This window comes from Centruroides vittatus, unplaced genomic scaffold (assembly GCF_030686945.1).
Source record: "Centruroides vittatus isolate TY-2023 unplaced genomic scaffold, ASM3068694v2 contig_738, whole genome shotgun sequence".
Classification (NCBI taxonomy): Eukaryota; Metazoa; Arthropoda; class Arachnida; order Scorpiones; family Buthidae; genus Centruroides; species Centruroides vittatus.
Window position 1 is genome coordinate 2048654 of NW_027122474.1, and position 15018 is coordinate 2063671.

Consider the following 15018-nt stretch of genomic DNA (forward strand, 5'->3'; position numbering starts at 1 on the left):
ACAAAGGATTTTATCGAAATTTTGCGCAGTGTTTTTCTACGTCATCCTTTTGCCCGACGATTTCGTAAGGATATTGCATTCAACACCGATTATACAGCTATTGTGGGAAGCAGATTTCTTTGTCAAACTAATTTTACTACGGAAGAATCGTTTTTTTCAATTTTTTTAAAAATGAGGAAACTCACTGAAAAAATGCCTTTTACTGTATTTTCGTATCAGTTTTTGGCTTTATGGGTCGATAGCATTGAATTGTATGTAAAATTTACTGGGCAATTGTTGAGTACTGTTGTGATTATCGTAATTTTTGTTACTTTCGTTATTATGGCAGATATTTTCGTCACGTTAGGTGTTCTTCTTTCTATCATTTCTATCGAAATATGCACTTTGGGTTATATGGTTCTATGGAATGTTCAGTTGGCACCAGTATCTATAATCGTTTTAGTCATGTGCGCTGGTTTTTCGGTCGATTATTCTGCTCATGTAGCTCATGCTTATAGGCATTGTCACAGTGAAGATCCCAATGAACGTCTTCGTCACAGCATATATTCTATCGGATACGCAATATTTCAAGGTAGTGCAACAACATTAATCGCCGTGTTACCTTTAGCCATTCCTTCGGCTTATATATTTGTTGCGAGTTTTAAAATAATTGTTTTGGTTATTTTATTTTCCGCCATTAATGCTCTGATATTTTTGCCAGTTCTTCTGTCCACATTGAATCACGTCAAATTAAAAATATGCGACAGAAAGAAACGTAATAAAAATCTTGATACAGTTGATGGGCATACAAATGTCGGTTTTCCTGTTTCAGAAACAGCAGCATAAATGTCTTATAAGATAAATATTCGTGTTCCTTTTCTTTTAAATGTGGATAACTCTCGGTATTCGAGATAGTTATTTTCTTTGAAATTTCTGAAATATCAAAAAGGAAGGTTTACGAGAAACTCGGTTAAATTTAACACTACGGTCAGCAATATGGTCTAAAACTTGTAACTTCTTGCACACGCTATCAACGGCGCAATTTTTGAAAACTTAAAATCTTTCGTTGTGAATATTATTTTTTTCCTGTTCATCATCATCTTTGTTGTCATAAAAATTTTTTGTAAAATTCCGTCCAGTTTATCATCCGTGTATCCTAAATCTCTTTGGTATATAGTATGTTCTCAGCTCCTGATGATTAAATTTGCTAAAACCCCTCAACTCCTACTTTCTTTGCAAACTTTTATCAATTTAGCTTACTATAATATAAAATTGTTAATATTATTATTTTTTGGGAGTAGACAATTAATGAATATATATTTGTCTGTTGCATAAATTTTGTTAGGTTTGTTGCTGTACTACGATGACTTAAGTGTTGTATAACAGTAATTATTGTACTTTTCTTGACTTTATGAAAAAGTGTAAAAATCGGCGTTAACAGAGAGTACTTTTTACAAAAATGTGTTGTATTTGAAATATTGTAAAAGCAATTCGCGGATATTAGAAATGTTTCACTGACAGTCATTTGGACGGTCGTAACTTTCTAATCGCAAATAAGTGAAGTAGCGAGTAACTAGAATTATGTTTATGTGGATCAAATAAGAAACATTGTGTCTTCTTATTTGTTGAAATTATATCTTTAATATTTTATTTACGTTCAAATAAATTTCAGTACTCAATCAAAATTTTCTTATATGAGAATGTTTGGACAATCATCAATTTTATTTAAAGGAAAAGTGAGAGGAAACTTTAATAATTTATGTATTTTCCGTTTATATTTAGTTATTTTCTTTAAAGTGAACTTTTTGTACTAAGTTTAAAATTAAAATGATTCATTAAATATTATCAATAATGAATTTTCGTCGAAGAAGCGCGTAAAATATCAATACTACAATATTTTAAGTATTTCTTTGATTGTACCATGGATGACTAACGGTACGATGTGAATTTCATTTAATCACACGTTCATTAACATTTTTACAAAATTTTAAATCAATTAAAGCACAGAATAAGGTGAATTATTATAAAAATGTAATTATAAAAACACTCAGTTTAATTGGAAGATATATACATAAGTAATGTATTTGATCGATAAAATGTACACTTTTACTTCCTTGATTTTATTATTATTTTTCAATGATGAAAAAGTAATACCAATAAATAAGTTCTTGTAATTAAAATAAGTTTTTTATTAACTTCCAATAGTTTTGTGTCTCGAAGGTATAAAGGCAGTGATTACAAATTTTATCCAAATTAATGAATTACATATCCAAACCGTAATTACTTGCATAGTCCTAATGAACAATTTATTCGTGTATTTTGTGCAAAATTCTGTCATATTGCCCATAAGATGTTCATTTTGAAAAAGGCCGAACTACCATTTTGAAAGGTGTGAAATGTCGAGTCGAGAGATTGTCAAATTTTTGACAGACTTTCAGTTGACAAATTTCGTTAGAAAGTAACAAATAAAGCACGAAAAATCAGTAGGAAGGCCATCAAAATTATCGGCAGGGGAGAATTGTAGAGTTATTAGTGAAATTTCTATCGATGGTAGAAATTTGAAATCTTTCCCATCATTACCAGACACTTCTGTATGGAAACTTAACCGCAGAGTAATATCTTTCCGAAACAGAAGGCATTAGTAACTTATTTATCAATCTTTGGGCTGAAATTATCAGAGGATTTTGCATTTTTTTTAATGCGGTGTGAATGATTGAGCAGTTTTTCGCATTTAGATACATATTTCTTAATATAGTTTAAAAAAGCAGTTTCAGGAAGCATTGGTGTGAATGGGCGAAAATCCATGCATTTAGCAATGTGTCGTCATATACTGGCATAAATGTAGATTTTAGTGGTTTTAAAGTGTTTATTTGCGATAATTACGTAATTGTTCAATAGATTTTTTTTAGAAATTTCATCACTGATTCTTTCTTCTATTATTATCAACCGTGACTTATCGTATTATTAGGACTGTTACACTGGTGTACGCTAATAATACGACGATAATACAATAAGTCCCAGTTGACAATAAAAGAATAAAGTACGATTTAAGAACATAAACGCAATTAAATTATCAGTGATTCTTCTCATCTTGTTATACTAATATGTCGAATTTGGTTAAAATCGGGAAAGTTTTCGTTGAGTCATCGCGTCAGACGATCGATCATTTTCGATTTATAAGTCTTCGCTAACGGTTCAGACTAATTAGATTTGAAAATCTTCAAACATTTCATAAAAGTTCAGTTTTAATATTTCACATTTTAAAACTTAAAATTTTTCTTTTATTTCTTAAACACTTGATTTTCTTACTTTCCCGGTTGTTATATATAACAGGAAAAGTTTAGCGATTGGTCAAAAAATGATCCCCCCAAGACGTTTACGGTTTCAGACTTCAAAACACCTTGAAACGTAAACAAATATAAAATGAATTCGGAAGTAATTTCAGTATGCATCGATGTTAGTGTGCTTATAGTAGGGCACAATGTTGTTCACCCTCTTTGAAGCTTAATAACTCCCGTGCATTTTGTCGAAAATTTCTGAAATTTTGCACGGAGGTTTGCTTATTAAGGGAAATTGGTGCTATTACATTTGTGTGATTAAAGGTTGATGAAGTGGGGAAATAATAGGGGCCTTGTGTATCTCGAGTAGGGTCAAACTTAATGACGATTTTACTCGTCACTAGCATTTAAAATTTTCTATAAAACCCATATCTATCCTCAAAATTAAGGTTTAGGTTGATTTGCAATTAGCTTGCCTTACGAATCTTGGAGTTTATGTAAACAAAACTCAATCTGTAGTTTCAGGAGTTTATCTCCTAATGATAAAAGAAATTCCTGTCTAGTTTCTAATTTCTTTCCAGAACGACTTACAGTAAATTCTCTCGACGAACGATGTATGCATTTATGCACGCAGCACTGATCGCTATTTTCTTCAAACTAAAAAACTTTTCTCTGTACTCAATTAACATACATCAGCAAAAGAAACAAAGATTACAAACAAAAACAGCGTTAGTAGAAACATTCTGAGAACTGTCAGCAATGACCGTAAATAAAGAAGTACGCAAACGTCACAGTGCTAACAAAATACATGAGAGTCAAGAATAAAATCACGTAACTGTATCCAGTATGGCCTACCCAAGCTTTCCGATTGTTTGCAAAATTAAAAAGTGATGGAGAAATTCTAAAGAGGAAGCATTTTTGAACAGTAAATGAAAATATGAGATATTTTAAGAATATTTACATGGGTGCAGTGAAGAGTTATATAAAAAGTGCCACTTAGGCCTAATTACATGTTATCTTTGTTCATCAAAAATTCTACACCAATTGAAAATAATTTAATCCAATGTTACTTGAATAAGTTTGTAAGTTTCTGAGAATATTATTATTTACATCTTTGTTGAAATACTAGCATATAAGAATACACAAAAAACTATGTTTATGAACAAGTATTAAGCCAGTAGTATGGGAGAATTCGTTTGTGTATGACGATTGCTGACGATTGTGGAGGAAAGATGAGTCTTTAATGGCGTTAATATCCCCCAGTTTTCACAAAATTATCTGAAATAATTCTTATCTGTTTGTGAATGGTTGTAACTTCTGTCCTAATGACATAATTATGAAAAGAGGATTACTTTGATTTCTGATGACTGCTGATGATGAAGTGGGACGATGAAATAAAAAGCAAATTTTCACTGATGGAATACTTGAACGACACAGGTACTATTTCATCTTACTCTAGTCAATATTACAGAGAAGTTTATTATTATCATCATTTATATTCCACATTGACTAGCGTTTATTTATAATTGTTTGCAATGAAATCAATTTTCAATTGAAAATATCTGTTGTTAGCTAATCTTTAATTCTGCAAAAAAGAACGTAATAAAACGAATAAAAATTATTGTGACATAGTCAAAATGCCGGGTTTCAATTTTTAATTATGTTTTTAATTTAAAATATATGCTTTTACAATGCCCACTCATGGAAGAGAAAACTTAACCAGAGATCATCTATAGATAAAATCTTGTCTCTAGAGAAACCCGTGAATTATCAAAGGATTAATCATTAGAAAATCATGATGGTTAATCTGCAAAGAAACTGCCGACTTTAGAAATGATTCTCATACCACCAGGAAAGACAAAAACCCAGCCCAAGTATTAAGGTAGTTCTCACTAGCCAAATCTTTGTAATCCCTCTCTCTCGAAAGGTCCAGTTGTCATGATTTCATGCACGTTTGGGACCAGTTAGTCTCCTGCTACTTGTATCTGTTGTTCAAAGTTTTTGCATATATATATCTTTTTATCTTGTGTTTTGACTATTTTGACTCTGACTTTTATTATATATCATTAATAAATGTCTTTAAATTTAATTAATGAATCGAGAGAATTACTTCCGTGTTGTTTCTAGTCAAATTCCTCATTTAGCCTTTTAGCCCAAATCTCCATACCTGACACTCGGAGTGAAAGAGGTTGTGATCTAATCTCAACTGGAGTCAGGGGTAGAATGGTTGCACTTTTCATGTACAGTGCAACAGTTGATTGGTAATAGTATTCTACTTGATTGACAACTTTCTTCTTTGCTTGACGAATGGAAAATGAATGGCTCTTTAGAGGTGAAATGTTTTTATTTTGAGATGATAAATTAATTGAATAAATTTTGCATTAATTCCATCTTTGCTCTCATTGTATATGTTCAGTAGTTATATGGTTTTATTCTGCATTAAAGTTTTATATCGCGTTCTTTGTAAGGATCTTGTGCTGGCCAATTGTGTAACACCTGAGTAAATAAGGATTTTTTAAAGTTATGTCGGTAGATATATGGTTCTCAGACAAACGATTCCACGATGATCGTGATAAAGAAGTTAAGAATAAATAGTCTGTTCCAAAAGTTAATATACTGACTTTTTATTTAATGACTGTTCAGCTTAACATATCATTAATTAGTTTTTTCACGTTGCTAGACATCTTAGCAGCATGTCTAGACCTGTTTCAAGATGATCGGTTAAGTCAAACGTTCACAATCTCTGTTTATGTAAGATAGTGTTTTATCGATAACACATCATTACGTTTGAAAGGGAGAAAAATCTCGAACAATGTTACGCTATCAAGTTTTGTGTGAAACTCAAGAAATCTACAAATGAGACATTTGCAGATTTAACCGAAGCTTATTGATATGCCACTTTATCGAGAAACATGGTGTTTAGATGGCACAAAGATCCAGGGTAAAGACGATGCTTATCATTTTTTCATTAGCTGTGGAATTTTGCACAAAGAATTTTTACTTTCAGGACAGACAGTTAATCAGGCCTTCTACAAAGATGTCTTGTAATGACTTCGAAAACGGGTCAAGCAAGTCCGCAGGGACATTTCAAAAGATTGAATGTTGCACCTTGATAATGTGCCTGCTCACACAGCTGTATCAGTTCGAGTTATTGCCCAAGAAAAAATGTTCACACTACCACAACCTCCCTAAAGCCCGGACCTAGCTCCGTGCGACTTTTATCTATTCCCTAAGATAAAATCCAAGTTGAAAGATCATTATTTCGGGACTGGAAAACATCAAAAAAGTTGCAACCAACGAACTAAACACCCTTACAGAAAACCACTTCAAGTACTGCTACGACCAGTGGAAAACAGTTCGAAACCACTGTGTTATTTCGAAAGGTATTACTTGAAGGAGATCATTCATAGTTTGATGTAAATCTTGTGTATTTTGAAATAAAAACTCAGTAATTTATTTTTGGGATAGACCTCATACATCATTGGAAAATTTTTGTAAGTACCATTTGAATGTTTATAAATAATTACTTGAAATACTATTGTGAAGACACGGTAGTATTTTAAGTAACCAAATAAAACATTAAACTATTTAATATGATTATAAAAAAATGCTTATAATATTTCTATTTGCTCAATTCTTGTAAGATGTTGCATTATTTTAAGCGAATGAATGTAATTATCTTTGGATAAAATTCAAATTTAGAAGAGAAAAAATGGAATTAAATTATATTCAATAATGAAATTTAAGACAATACAAACAATGTTTCAGTCCTTTTTTCTAATTATATCGTTTTCATTCCAATCCAGCCTCGTTCCTCGTCCACATACCTCGTAGCCTACAAAAACAGGTCGAGATCATTTTTAATTGTGTGTAAATCGTTTGACAGTATTTTGTCTGTTATTTTTAGTTTTACTTCAAGTCGCCTGCTGTTTGTGGTTCCTGGATTGAAATGAAAACGATATAAATAGGAAAAAGTACTCAAACATTGTTTGTATTGTCTAAAATTTCGTTATTGAATAAAATTGAAATAATACTGGGCTAATATGCACAATGGATTTAAATTGACGTATTTTCGCAAATATGAAACATACATGGATAACATTTTCATATTTAAATTCGAACGGTAGTGAATTGGACGGATGGCGCCACATTCAATTTTAACTGTTGCCAAGAAAGTTAAGCAATTCGTTGCTGATTTCTTCTAACGTAATTTGTTAATTAAGTTTCTAATGTTACAATTGTAATATTTACCATAAAAATGTATTATAAAAAATATAATATAAAATGACAAAGACGAAACAAGTTAAGCAAAACGTTAGAAAAATGACCCAATTAAAACAATTATTTATGTAAAAAATGACATTCATGAGATGGAAAAAAATTATTCATTTCAATTGATTCGGCTTGTTCGAGGTCATCAACAACTGCTTGAATATAAAGGGAGAAAACTGTAATTTAAGAGAGTAAATATTATATTTATAATTTAAAATGAATAATGCAATTAAAGTTTTGCAATGAATAAAAAATTTCTTAAATAAATAAGCAATATAATATGATATATTTGCAATGAAAATCCTTAAAATTTAATCAATAATGCTCGAAATGAGAAAATCTTATGCTTAATCTTCACTTTGAATCAGTCCTGTAAACCTGATTAAACATTATGAAGTATCGTCGTTAGAATGTTTGGCAATCGATTACGTGATGTCATTCCTTTAAAATTAATAACGCCATTAAATTAAAAATTATGCGAATTTTATACATTAAATGCTCTACGAATTTTTACGGGATTTATTTATTTATTTTCCTTTTGTCGCCTCGCTTCGAATCTTTCTTTTACATAAATGGCAGAAAATATATTATTTATATATAAACCTTTTTCAAAGTATAATTAACCGCATTAAAATTAAAAACTTGAATTGTACATATTTTTAAATATTAGTATATTATTTAATTGTTTTAAATAGCTTTAGTGTAAAATTATACAGTGTTGAGTAATATATTGACACTTTTGCCAATTATTAACAGAAATTTTCACGTATTTATTACATTTTATGCTAATTGTTTATATTGTTTACACCGATCTAAAATTAAAGTTTAAATTAGTAACTGTACGCATTGCAGCTTTATACATTTTTTCTGCTAAAAATTACAGATATGAATTAATTAAAAAGAATTAAATATAAGAAAAGCAGAAAAATAGATGGGTTGGTGTGTACGAGAGCACGAAATTTCCAAAAGGAAAGTGGATAGATATTTTAAAATCCATAAATTGCTATTAACTTTCTATACATTAAATAATGCGAAATTTTTTCATTTCATTTCCAATTTAACAGTAGAAAAAAGTAGAAAATTCGTTATTCTCGAATTGTTTTTGCTAAATAATAACGAAAATTTACATAAAAAACGATATTAAATATCTAATGCAGCAGTAAATACAGTAAAATGGGTCGTGTAATATAACAAATTTATAATTGGTTATTCTTACTATTTATTATTATAAATTTGTTATTGTCATGCATGAAGTATAGACTAATTAGCTTAATTTTATCTAATTTTCTGTTATAAATACAACACGTAATGAGAATTACATACCTCTAGCAATTTCCGTTCTCACAGCGATCATCTATCGATTTAATTGTAATTAATACTTCGATAATTGTAATTAATAAATGAAATTCGTGAATTATTCACAGGGACGTGCGTGCATGACTATAAACGTTATTCCGATGTGATAACTGAGTCCTTCCTTTTAAATGTAAACATTTAATGACGTGAATGTATTTAACGATATATATCAAAGCTTTTTTTAAGGTGTTGGTCAGACTGACCAATAGAAAGATCAGGGATAAATCTTTCCATAATATTAATTATTATTTCAAACAAGTTGGAAGTTATCTAATAGAAAAAGTTATTTTTTATGATGTTTTAGATGTTAAATTGATTTTATTGCTATTTGTTAATGTTTCCGAACTTCAAATCATTTATTATCGTATCATTTGATTAATACAGTTAAATTAAGTTAATTGTTTTTAATTTTCTACATTCGGAGATAATACATAAAAAATCCAGCAACGAACTGCTTAACATTTTCCGGCAACATTTCAAACTGTGTGTGTGTTTTGATCTGTTATTTTATGTAAAATCTTTTAATACTTTTTATAATTATACATTTGGAGCATAATTTTGAGAGTTGGCATAAGTTATAAAAAAAAATTGTAAATGATAATAACGAGTAAAATCGTCATTAAGTCCTACCCTACTAGACGATCCCCTTTATCTTTCCACCTTGTCGACCTTTAACTATAAAAATAGAATAGCATCAATGTCCCTAATAAACAAATCTTTCTGTAAAATTACAAAGCTTTTCGATAAAAAGCGCGGCTGTTATTAAGCTTTAAACAGTATGAACAAAATAGTGCCACCCCAAAACTCCCATACTAATAACCATACATACAGAAAACAACCCCGAATTATTTTGCATTTCTCGATATTTCTTCACCTGAGTCCAATAATCTTGGGGACGTCATTTCTTGAGCGATAACCATACTTTCTAAATTTTTAATCATATTTTTAATTTATATAATTTAAAATATCTGATCTCTACCTCAAATTAGTAGTGGCTTGCCCCTGTTTATCATAATTTTTTTTTAGGAATAGAGTCGTGCCGGTCATCTTTCAGGGAAAATATTCGAATTGAAATAACGTGACTTCCTGTTTGTATCGGATGTTCATTTACAGTTAATCGGGCCCTGCTACCTCCGCGGTTTCGAAATGTGGTCTCGACTTTTACTTATCTGATAAATTTCTTGATATTAATAGTGGGAAAGTATGCAAAAACATTCGAGTTTTTTCTGTATGTATGAATGTTAGTGTGTGTGGGAGGCAAGATTTTGTTCACCGTCATTGAAGATTGAAAACTCTTGTGCTTTATGTCGCAGATTTCTGAATCTAGTTTGAATCTAATTAATATGTAAAAATTATGAAAGGTACGTTGAGAGAAATGTTGGAAGTTTCTGTGAGATTCCTATTTGTAACTCTGTACGATCACTTCATTAATATTTGCTAAAGTTTGCGAATTTCAATGTTGTACGTCGTTTATTTCCTAACGTTATAAATTAAAACCTAAAACGCTTCTTCTTAATAAGCAAAAATTACATTTTCTTTTCGAAATAATTTCGCATTTAATTTATATAAGCAAATTTGGTATTGAAACAAACAAAATAAAAAGACTGGATATGTCCTTGCAGTCGTGCACAACAGACGTTTATAATTATTTTTTTGACGAATAAACGAAAAGTTCCCTAACCATTGCTGTATGATCGTCTACCAGTATCATTATTTGGATTACAAGGACGGTACACACAAAATTAGTATACACAGCAACCATATTTACTACGTTTATAATTATGTTTTTTATAGTAGGGTGTAAAATGAAATTCGTAGGATGCGAAGAGTTTGCTGGTACAAAAATAATAGGAGGATTTGTCTCTTCTGTTTTATATGCCACTACTCCAGGGCAATGATAAAGATATTTTGTATGCATAAAATTAAATGTGAAACTCGTAAGCTTTGAAGCCAGTAACATATGTGAATACTATAAACATTGTTGATATTTCACCAATATTTTTATATTTAAATCAATAAGTAGAATGGTGTTTGGATAACATCTAACCTACAAATTAGAAGAGAATTGTGAGAGTCGGAACTATTATTCCGGATTAATTTAATATTATAAATATTAAATGTTTTAAATTTTAACAAAAGCTAAAATCTTGAGAACTGAACGGGAAAGTTTACGAGATTTTATATTTCGATAACACTTCCTTTCGAAATGACACATCATCCGTCGAGTTCGACCAGATAAATTTGAGATTGGATAAAAGTCTCACTCTCCTATCCGATTTTACAAATTTTTGGCATGTCCAGAGGCGTAGAAAGAAGAACCGAATGAAAGGAAAGGTGAAAAAAGGTCGGAGAATGTATCATTTATCGACAGTTTTATGTTAAATGTAGTTTTCTGCCACAATAGAAGACTAGTTAATCTTATGTTTAAATAATCCTTTGTTTTGTTTTTACTGTTAACTTGTAGAAGTGAATCACTTCTCTCTTATTCCTCCTCCATTTGCTTTTCCTCGAGTAACGTTCTGTCTAAAACAATTTAAATCCCGTAAGTTGGGGCAGGACGTGCACGTCCAACGTCATTACCGACAAAAACGTCAAGAAACGTTTAAAATATCCTCATGCGTGACTAGTAGCCTATCAATTCCAGCAACCACTTGAAGTAAGAAAACATGCGCAGCAGAAGGTCGTGCATGTTAGGCGCCTGTCGTAAATTAAAACCAAAACAAATCGTAGGACTCAATGTAAATTGATTCTAATCAGAAACGGGTTTGACAGAAGTACTGTACGTGATCAGCTTGCAACCGGCAATTGTGCCATAGAATTTACATGGGGAATTCCAAGCTGGAATAACTCGGGGCATAAATCGAATTTCGAAATTCCGCCTTCACACCACATCGGCCTTGCCGAATCGTACAGTACTTGAAATCTTATCAGTTTTTCTTTACTACCAGAACATCACTTAATCGGAAAAAATCTAGCAACGACAGTTTCTTAACTTTCCTGCCTGTTATGAGTTTTTACTATTACAGAAAAGATAAAATTGTGTGTGAAGCAATGTGTTATCAGATTTTGTCATAAAATAATTTTTGTATTTTTAATTACTATAAAATGGCAATAAAAAAACTTAATTCTAAGGATAGGGGTGAGTTTTATAAAACAGTGTAAATGTTAATAACGAATAAAATCTTCATTACGTCCTACCATTCTCGAGATACGTGACATCCTTTATCTCCCTGCCCTCTTGACCTTTAATCACTAAAATTTAAAAGCATCAATGCCCCTCGTATGCAAGACGCCGTGCCAAATTTTGTTACTTAATCTTTACTCCATCCAGAGACATTTAGCGAAATATACGTCAACACACACATACATATATGCATACGTGTTCGCCGACTGTTTTCTTTGCCGTTTTCTTACTTGTTTTGAATTTCGGGGGTCTCAAAATGTAGAAATTTGCAGAAAACTCGGAGGGGCAAATTTGATACGACTCCCACACTTTTCCTTGTTATGTATACATAAAAGCCGGGAAAATAAAATCGTTATTCATTTTAAATTATTGATAGTTGACGTCATTTACCGATTTCGCATTCTCACCAATCGATAAAGGCTTTGCATGCTGCCCAATGTATGAGAGAGTCACAAGTTAGAAGCATAAAATGTTTAATATACGTATACACCTCTAATTCATTTTCCGAAGGAAAATATAAAGGAATTTATAATTTATCAAAAAATATTGAGAGTCAAAAATTTCTTTATTATCTATCATGTTTATTTCTATTTTAATGTAAGTGGAAGCCTTTTAAGACTTACTTTTCCTGATATATTGCCAATTTATAAGGAAATCTTCATTGTTTTTCCATTGGTCAGAATCACGATAACAATCGTTATTTTTCATTTTGACAACGTTGATTTTGATTTAATGGAATGTTTTTTAGTCTGCGAAATACTATGAATATTTTTATACTGGTCAAATTTCCACTTTACTCTGTAATATTTACGAATTCTAATTTGATTTATCAATCAGGATTATCAAACTTTTAATTAAAATTAAGACGACAAACGAAGACGATCTCTTAAAAGAGTGAATAAGAAATCCAGAAAAGGTATGTAATTCGCAAAATAATAATTTCTATAATTCGTTGTTAATTTTTATGGCCCATATGTTGTGTTTAAATCCGCTTTGAAATAAAAATAATAATGATGCTACTTTATATATTTCTGTGTAATTTTGAACCATCTTTATAACATATTCTAACATCTATAATAAATCAGAATAAGTGAAATTAATAGGATATTCCTGTTCTTTTACTGCAGTAAGAAAGTAATTTTAATTAAGGTTTTTTTTTATATAAATGTTTTTATAGAATTTCGGGACATTATAATTATTAACTGTTTAAATCTACTGTTTCTTTCAACTATAATTAATTTTCATTTTAATTAATTCATTTCGAAAAGTTGTGCAGTATTCGTGCTTCTGCAGAATACAACTATCGAATATTAATGCACTCCGAAAAAATACTTAATCCTACTTTATACGAATTTATTTTCTTCGCATATTTAGGATGCCAACTCAAGCATAAATCACGCAATCTTCTATCTAATTTCAAGCTATTGTTTAATGTTGCAATAAAGAAAACATCCTTTTTCATAAATTTTATAAAAAAAATATATTGTTAACGAAAACGTATCTTTATTAACAATTAAAAACACTTTCCACTACAATATACAAAATGCATGTCGAACAATCGTTTCTTGTCGACTGTAATTTACAGTACCGTTTTTATACATAAATTCAAAATATTTTTAATTATGTTTTGACATTAAAGCCATATCATAAATACACCTTTTGATATAAAAATTGCATAACACTTTTAACTTGTCTTCGAATCTTTAAATTTGCTATGTAAATACATCCAAGCGACATGCACATGAGCTGTTTCGTCAGCAATAAATAGCCAGGTAATTTGGAAATTTTACTGGAATTTTCCAAAACATGATTTATATAAAGGCCATCAGGTATTCTCTTTGACAATCTGGCCGTGCATATCTGTGTTCGTTGATCGAAATTACTAGTGATAATGCCACGAAGGCGTATTCGAGCCTCTTACCACGAATTAACAACTTTGAGAGACACTTCGTCGGACTGCGGGAAAGTGGTTGGTGTTAGAATAAATAGCTCGGCACCTTGAACATACAGATACAACGGTGGCAAAGTGTTGAAAGCAGTGGGTATAACAGGGTATCCATAAATGCCGTAAAGACTCTGTAAAGCCCGAAAAGACTACTCGAATAACGGACAAATCGTAAATGATTGAATATATTTTTTTCCTTTACCATTATGCGAGACGTATCGTCTTCTTTACTACATCCTACACCATTATAACATGCCTCCCACATAAAGGATTCCATTTTGTATTTGCTTTTATAACCTCATAAACGGCGATCATACTTCGCAATTTTCATCCGCGCAGGACGAAAAGTTTGTTGCTCTATTGTCCACTGTAGGGCTCAGTCAATGAACAAATGCCTTCTTGTTTATACCATAGTGACTATAAATGGTGGCAAATTGAAACACCAAATTAAAACTGGTATTAATACAATTGATCCGTAATCAAGATTGCCTGTTAATTTTTTCATTAAAATTAATTTTTATTCGTTATTGTTCGCTTCGTGTCAAGTTGTATCTATTGAAGATAATTGTGACAAAAATTGTATAAACGTTAGTGATAGCATTATATTGGTGTTTAGAACTGAACGAATATAATAAATCTTCTACAAATATTTTACATATTTCTAAAAATTTATGACGTTTATATGTATAGAACTTCACAAAGTGAACAGAAAAGAGGTCATATGTCATTATTATTGTTAATTGTCTACTTGGACTTTACTTATTAATAGGACTTTATACTGGTGTTTAAAGATTGGCACAGTAATGAGAGTTAGTTCAGGAAAAAACAAAATTTCTTTATTATATCACCTGTAGTAATAATTTCTGTACACATATTATACGTGTTTCGGGCTAGCATGCCCCTCATCAGCAGTATTACTACCAAACATGTAAATACATATTCCAATCCCGAGTATAACTGGATATTTCTCGTTTTACAATTAAACATTTCACTGTATAATTAAA